Genomic DNA, 6,741 nt, shown 5'->3' with positions numbered 1-6,741 from the left:
AAGGACAGTGAACTGGCCCTCTGTTTAAAAAGTTTGAGGACCCCTGCTAGTGCCACCTCTCCGGCCCCTTGTCTTATATTTTTCTTAAATCCCAAAGATGAATAAGACTAGTTTGTGTCTATCTACCTCTGACTCATTTCAATCAGCATAATAGTCTCCATGTCCATCCAAGTATAGGCACATTTCATGACTTCATTTTTTCTAAGAGCTGCACAGTATTTAATTGTTTAGATTACTAGAGTTTCCTTAACCACTCATCTGTTGTCGGGATTCTGGGTTGTTTCCAGATACTGACTACTGTAAGTAGCACTGCAATGAACATAGGAGTGCAGAGAGCATTTTTGAATTGTGTTTTTGTGTTCCTAGGATACATCCCTAGTAGAGTATTGCTGGATCAAATGGGAGCTCATTTTCCAGTTCCTTTTTAAATATCCATATTTTTCCCAGAAAGGCTGGATTAGACAGCATTGCCACCAGCAGTGAATGAGAGTTCCTTTCTTTACACATCCACACCAGCACTGATTGTTCTTGTTCTTTGTGATGTGTGCCAACACAATGGCATGAGATGATATCTCATTGTTTTGATGAATAGTGATGTAGAGCATTTTTTCAGTGAGTTTGGCCATCTGTATTTCTTCTTTGAGGACATTTCTGTTCATTTTTTTCTCCCCTTTTTTGATGGGATTATATACTTTTTCTTGTTAAATTCTGCTGGTATCTTATATACCTTACATATTAGCCCCTTGTCTGATGGGTACTAGGTTAATAGTTTCTCCCATTGCATGGGTGGCCTTTGTATTGCAGTCACTGTTTCCTTTAAGGTGCAGAAGCTTCACATTTTATGTAGTACTACTTGTTTATCTCTACTTCCACTTGTTTTGACAGTGGTGTTTCCTCCTTGAAGATGCCTTTAGTTTAAATGTCATGGAGTGTTTTGACTAAGGTTTCTTCTATAAACCTTATAATTTAGGGTCTGATATCAAGGCCTTTAATTCATTTTGTTTTGACCTATGTACTTAGTGTTAGGTAGAAGTTTGAATTTCCTTTTTTTTTTTTTTTTGCATGTGGTTGACCAGTTTGTTGAAAGGGCATTTATTGCCCTGTTTTGCGTTTCTTGCTCCTTTGTCAATGATTAATTTATTGAATGTTTGGAGTCATTTTCTCAATGCTCAAATGTATTCTGTAATTGAAGGATTTGTCTTTATTTCAATGTCATGCTCTTTTAATGACTATTGCTTTGTAGTACATTTAAAGTTGGAAAAGTGATGCCTCTCATCTTCTTTTTTTCTTAGTATTGCTATAACTATTTACTGGTGATTATTGTTACAAATAAATTTTAGGAATGTTCAATCTACTTTGAAGAATGTCATTGGTATCCTTAAAGGGATTGTATTAAATCTGTATAATGCATTGGGGAATATTGCCATTTTAATGTGCCTCTTTTATTTTTTTAAAGAAGTTTTATAGTTTTCTTTATATAGATCCATCACCTCTTTAGATTATTTGACTCCAAGGTATTTGAGTTTCTGAGGTACTCATTTGATTGGTTTTTAAATATTTATTTCTTCACTATACTAATTTGAGTATAAGAAGGTCATTAATTTTTGCCTGTTAATTTGATAGTCTGTCATTTTACTATATAAATCTACTGTTTTCAAAAGCTTATTGAGTTTCTAAAATCTACTGTTTCCAAAAGCTTTATTGATAAAGTTTATTGATAGGATTTTCTAAATATATTATCATGTCATATTAAAACATTGAGAGCTTGACTTCTTCCTTTCCTATCTGGATTCCTTTCATATCTTATTCTTGCTTAATTGCTATGGTAAGTACTTCCAGTACCATGTTGAGTAAGAGTAGTAAGAGAGGGCAGCTTTGTCTAGTGCCAAGTTTTAGGAAAAATGATTTTATATTTTAACTATTAACTATAATATTTGACAAGAACTTGTGGTAAATGGCCTTGACAAATTAAGAAAAGTGCTTTCCGTTCCATCTTGTTGAAAGTTGTTATCATGAATGGGTGTTGGACCTTATCAAATGCTGTCTCTGCACCTATTAATATGATCATGTGGTTTTTATTTTTCCTTTTATTGATATGGTATATTATGTTAATTGACTTGCATATGTTAAACCATCGTTGCATCTCTGAAATGACTCTTATTTTTTCATGGTATATGACTTTCTGTTGAGGCATGAATCCTATTGCCTAGGATTTTGTTGAGGACCTTTGCATCTGTGTTAATCAGGAATATTGTTCTATAATTCTCTTTTATGTGGCATCTATGTCTGCCTTTGGTATCAGGGTTATGTTAGTTTTATAAAAAATATTCAGGAAAATGGGGCCAAGCAGTAGCACAAGCACTAGGGCATTTTGCCTTGCATGCGCTGACCTAGGACAGACCTCGGTTTGATTCCCTAGTGTACCATATTGCCAGGAGTGATTTTTGAATGCATAGCCAGGAGTAGCCACTGAGCATCAGTGGGTGTGACCCAAAAAGCAAATAAAATAAAATAAAAATAAAAATAAAATTCAGGTGTGTTTTTGCTTCTTCAATTTCCTGGAAGAGCCTAAAAAGAACTGACAGAAGGTCTGCTTGAAAGGTTTGAATCATTTCTTAGTGAAAATATCTGGGCCTGGGCTTTTGTTTTGGGTAAACTTTGGTTACTATATTCATTTCTTCCATAGTTATAGGCTATAAAATATATGCAAGATCATCTTGGTTCAACCTTTGATGGTTATTGTAGCATCAGAGCCCTTAGGATGGGCTTGGATGGTGGTGAATGGTAATGGAGGCCTTTGTCCTCCAACTCAGGACCACATGGCTCCACCTTCTCCAACTGGCGGGTATCTGGGTTCAGGAAAGCTGCAGGTATTAAACTCACATGCAGGCAGGTTTCCAGAGAGATAACATCTTTATTTGCCCTGACCAAAATGTGTGGCCTATGTTATAAACCTATTTAAACACATGCCATCCTTAGCTTGTCCTGTGTCTTAACTTCTTTCAGCCATGTGTCTTCCTGCTACTTTTTCATCCAGGAAAATCCCCTTTTGCCCCTCAGGCAAAACCTTTTATAATCTTCCTTTTATAATCAAAAATTTTATCCTGTTATTTCAATTTGAAATCTTTTCATTTCCACTTTTATATCTTCTTGATTCTTATGTGTGGCTCATTCAGATCTTCTCATGTGTTCTATGAAATCTTTCATATTTTTCCTCTAAAATCCTCCATATTTCTTCTCTAAAGTCCTCTATATTTCTTCTATCCATATTTCTTATGAGTAGCTAAATAGGTGATTGGTACTTTTCTGGAAATCAGAGCTACCATCTTCATTCTCTTAGCATGATGGAGGCCTATGTTGTTTCCTTACTGTTATTGTTGCAATGTGGCGTTTTCTATATCCTGTGGTGGGGTTCATTGACTAGGAGGAGTGTGTGGTAGTTTTGTTCAATTCTGTGGCAGTGCTCTGCTGGCTCTGCTGTTTTGACTCCTCCCAGAAGCTGTATGAATGGAATGCCAGTCTTGCCTCTTTGGAGCAGTCCTTTGTACCGGTCCTCTCACCTGGAGATGTGTTTCCAGGTAACCCAACCACTAGGAGTAGTGAGAGCCTGCTCCATTTCTAGGACCAATCTGCTTTTTAATATTTTAAATTTACAAAGTCACAGCATGATGCCATTAGAATTCAAAACCCAGTGAACTCACTTTGTAGTTCATCCTGGGATCTGTTACTTCTGGGCCCTCTAAAACTTGAGTGTAACAAAACCATTCAACCTCCAGGTTTCTGCTTTCAAAGTTAGGACTACAATATTATAAGAACAGTGGAGTTAAACATTTGTTACTATGAACAGTAGTTTATAAAACTCACAATTTTCTGGGCTTTCTGTATTGCCCCTTAATTGTGAGGTGAAACTAGAGGATACTCCACACCAGCCTGACTTCAATGTAGGATGTGCAGATTCCAGGATCTTTAATACAGAAACCTGATGCCAACAATAGAGACTTCGTGAAAAATAAAACTGTATTAGCACTACAGACAATGACTTGGATTGAACAAACTAGTTTGCCTGGAGCCTAGAGTTGGTCTTATGCCAGGAAACTTTAGGGATAGAGTCTCCTTGTCTTTAGACCAAGGCTTTTCCATTCCATGTCCCCCATATTTTGGTGGGCCTATGCAAACAATTTTTGCCACTCTAACACCATTTTTACTGTGCTCCTTTGACTCTAACCTTTACAAAAACCTCTTAAACTTTTGATGTTAACTTAAACCAATATGCATGTGCATGAAAATATAAAAAATACTATGCCTTCAATGTTTAAGGAGTCACATAAATTTCATGGCTTTAGATTGCTTTGTATACTGCTAAGAAATGTTATAATGTACTATAATCTGGGGACTTGTGGACAAAGTAATTGTACATGGGTTCTGCCTCATTTCTCTTAATGTTCTTTGACTGTAAGTTCAATATTTAGGCATCATCAAGGGGATTTCTTCTGAGAACTCTGTTTATGGGTGATTGTCCTTCCACTGTAACTTTACTTTGTCCTCTTTGCATCATTGTTCTCATAATTAAAAATTTAAAAAAAATAAAGAAAATAATAAAAAAACAAACAAAAAATAAAAACTCACAATTTAAATAATTTTACATAAACAAAAAAATCAAGGCTACAAAGAGGCCAATAAAAAGTAAAGAAATTGGAATAACAATGAAGAATCTTTATCAAAGATAAAAGCACCCCCCCAAGATGTATTTACAGGTCAGTTTTTTAAACAGTCAAAGAATATTTAATGCCATTTGACCTTAAACTCTTGCAAAGTAATGAAGAAATGGGTACCACCCAACCTTGTATGAAGTTAACATGCTGATACCCAAAACTGATAGAAATACTAACAAAATAGAAAAGTCAAGAATAATTTCCTGATGAACATTATTGTAAAAGTTTTCAACAAAATTTTAACAAACCAAATTCAACAGCACCTCATATAATAAACATTTATTATGATCCAGTGGGTTTCATCCCATAGATGCAAAGCTGGTGCAATAGACATAAATCAATGAATATAATACATCACATCAGTGAAAGGAAGGACAAAAAATCTGAACACATCAACCTATGCAGACAGAGCTTTTGATGACATACAAAACACCCATTTATGACCAAAATCTCAGCAAAATAAGGGTGGAAGTAACCTTCTTCAAGTTAGTAATAGCTATAAAAGGCTCATAGCCAATATTATTCTTCAGAATGAAAAATTGAAAAGAATTCCCACTGAGGTCAGGCATAAGTTAATGATGTCCATTGTCTCTAATCTTATTCAATGCAGTATTAGAAATAACTAATTAAATAGTATTAAATAATAACTAGAAATAACAATCAACAAAAGAAAAAAATAAAAGAGATTCAATTTAGAACAGAAGAAGAAAATTATCTCTATTTCTCCTATAATGTCCACCAAAGAAGCTCCAAGAAATAAAGAACCAATATATCAGAGTGGCCAGCTACAATGTCAAAAATTGGCTGCATTTCATTAAACAAAAATGAATCACAGGATAAAGAGGTCAAAAAAGCTATCTCATTTAAAATAGTAGAAAACTTTCTAGAAAAAAGAAAAGAAAGCCTGTCTAGAGTACAGGCTGGTGTGGGGTGGGGAGGAAAGACACTTGGGATATTGGTCATGGGAATGTACTGGTGAAGGATTTTATATATATTAAAAAAAGAAAAGAAAAGATAAGGCCTCCCAATTCTTACCACAGGCTGTGTTCTTTACACTGACTGTATAGAAAGGGGAGAAAAAATAAAAAATAAAAAAAAATAGGAGCAAAGTCATCATGTACCTAGGATCCAACATAAGACTTAAGAGACCTATATAATAAAAACTTCAAAACACAAATAAAATAGAAGAAAACCTAACAAAATGGAAAAACATTCCATATCATAATTGGAAAAATCAATATTACCAAAAAAGACCAACTTACCTAATCTACTATATAGATTTAATGTGATTTCCTATCCAAATTAAAACAACTGTCAAGGACTTAGAACAGTCTAATATAAAGCTTTTGTGGAATCATAGCCAAAATCACACTGTAAAACAAGAAATTAGGAGGCATTTTGTTACCTAACTTGAAATTGTACTATAAAACCATAGTGATCAGAACAGCATTTATTAGACAGAGACAAACATTCTGGGCCAGAATGGATCAGAATAGACTATCTAATAACAATCCTTCAAATATTTTATCAACTAATTTTTGATAAAGGATCCAAGAACATGAAATTAAATAAAAGTAGTCTCTTTAACAAATATTACTGGAACAATTTGATAACCACGTGTAAGAAATTAAAACAGAAAACATATCTCATTTTACACAAAAGTCAAGTAAAAGTGGATTAAAGACCTTTAAATCAGACCTGAATTTGTAAAATACATTTAGAAAAATATAAGCAGAGTTCTCCAAGACCTAACCCTTAAAGAAGTCTTCTATGATATGACTTCAATGGTAAAGGTGACTGAAACAAATCTGAACAAAAAATGGAAAATGTAAAGCTAAAAGAGTTTGTGGATGGCAAAAGAAACAAGAAAAAACTCAATGACATCTAACAGAAAGATATTTGCATTCAAAATACCAGATAATCACATGAGATAATCACATGATATCTAGGCTAGTAAAGTACACACAAAAGTTAATTCCAAAGCCTAAAAACCCCATAAAATATGAGAAAAGGAAATGATCAGGAACAT

At 34.1% G+C, this 6,741-nt stretch overlaps 1 pseudogene; it reads left to right on the top strand.

Annotated features, from left to right (window-relative positions):
• The first annotated feature begins 5,730 nt into the window (after positions 1-5,730).
• LOC126014831 (uncharacterized) lies at positions 5,731-5,814 on the top strand (annotated as a pseudogene).
• The last annotated feature ends 927 nt before the right edge of the window (positions 5,815-6,741 follow it).

Source organism: Suncus etruscus, chromosome 7, assembly GCF_024139225.1.
Source record: "Suncus etruscus isolate mSunEtr1 chromosome 7, mSunEtr1.pri.cur, whole genome shotgun sequence".
Classification (NCBI taxonomy): Eukaryota; Metazoa; Chordata; class Mammalia; order Eulipotyphla; family Soricidae; genus Suncus; species Suncus etruscus.
The sequence above is the reverse complement of the archived record's forward strand: the minus strand, read 5'-3'. Positions and strand labels throughout refer to the sequence as shown.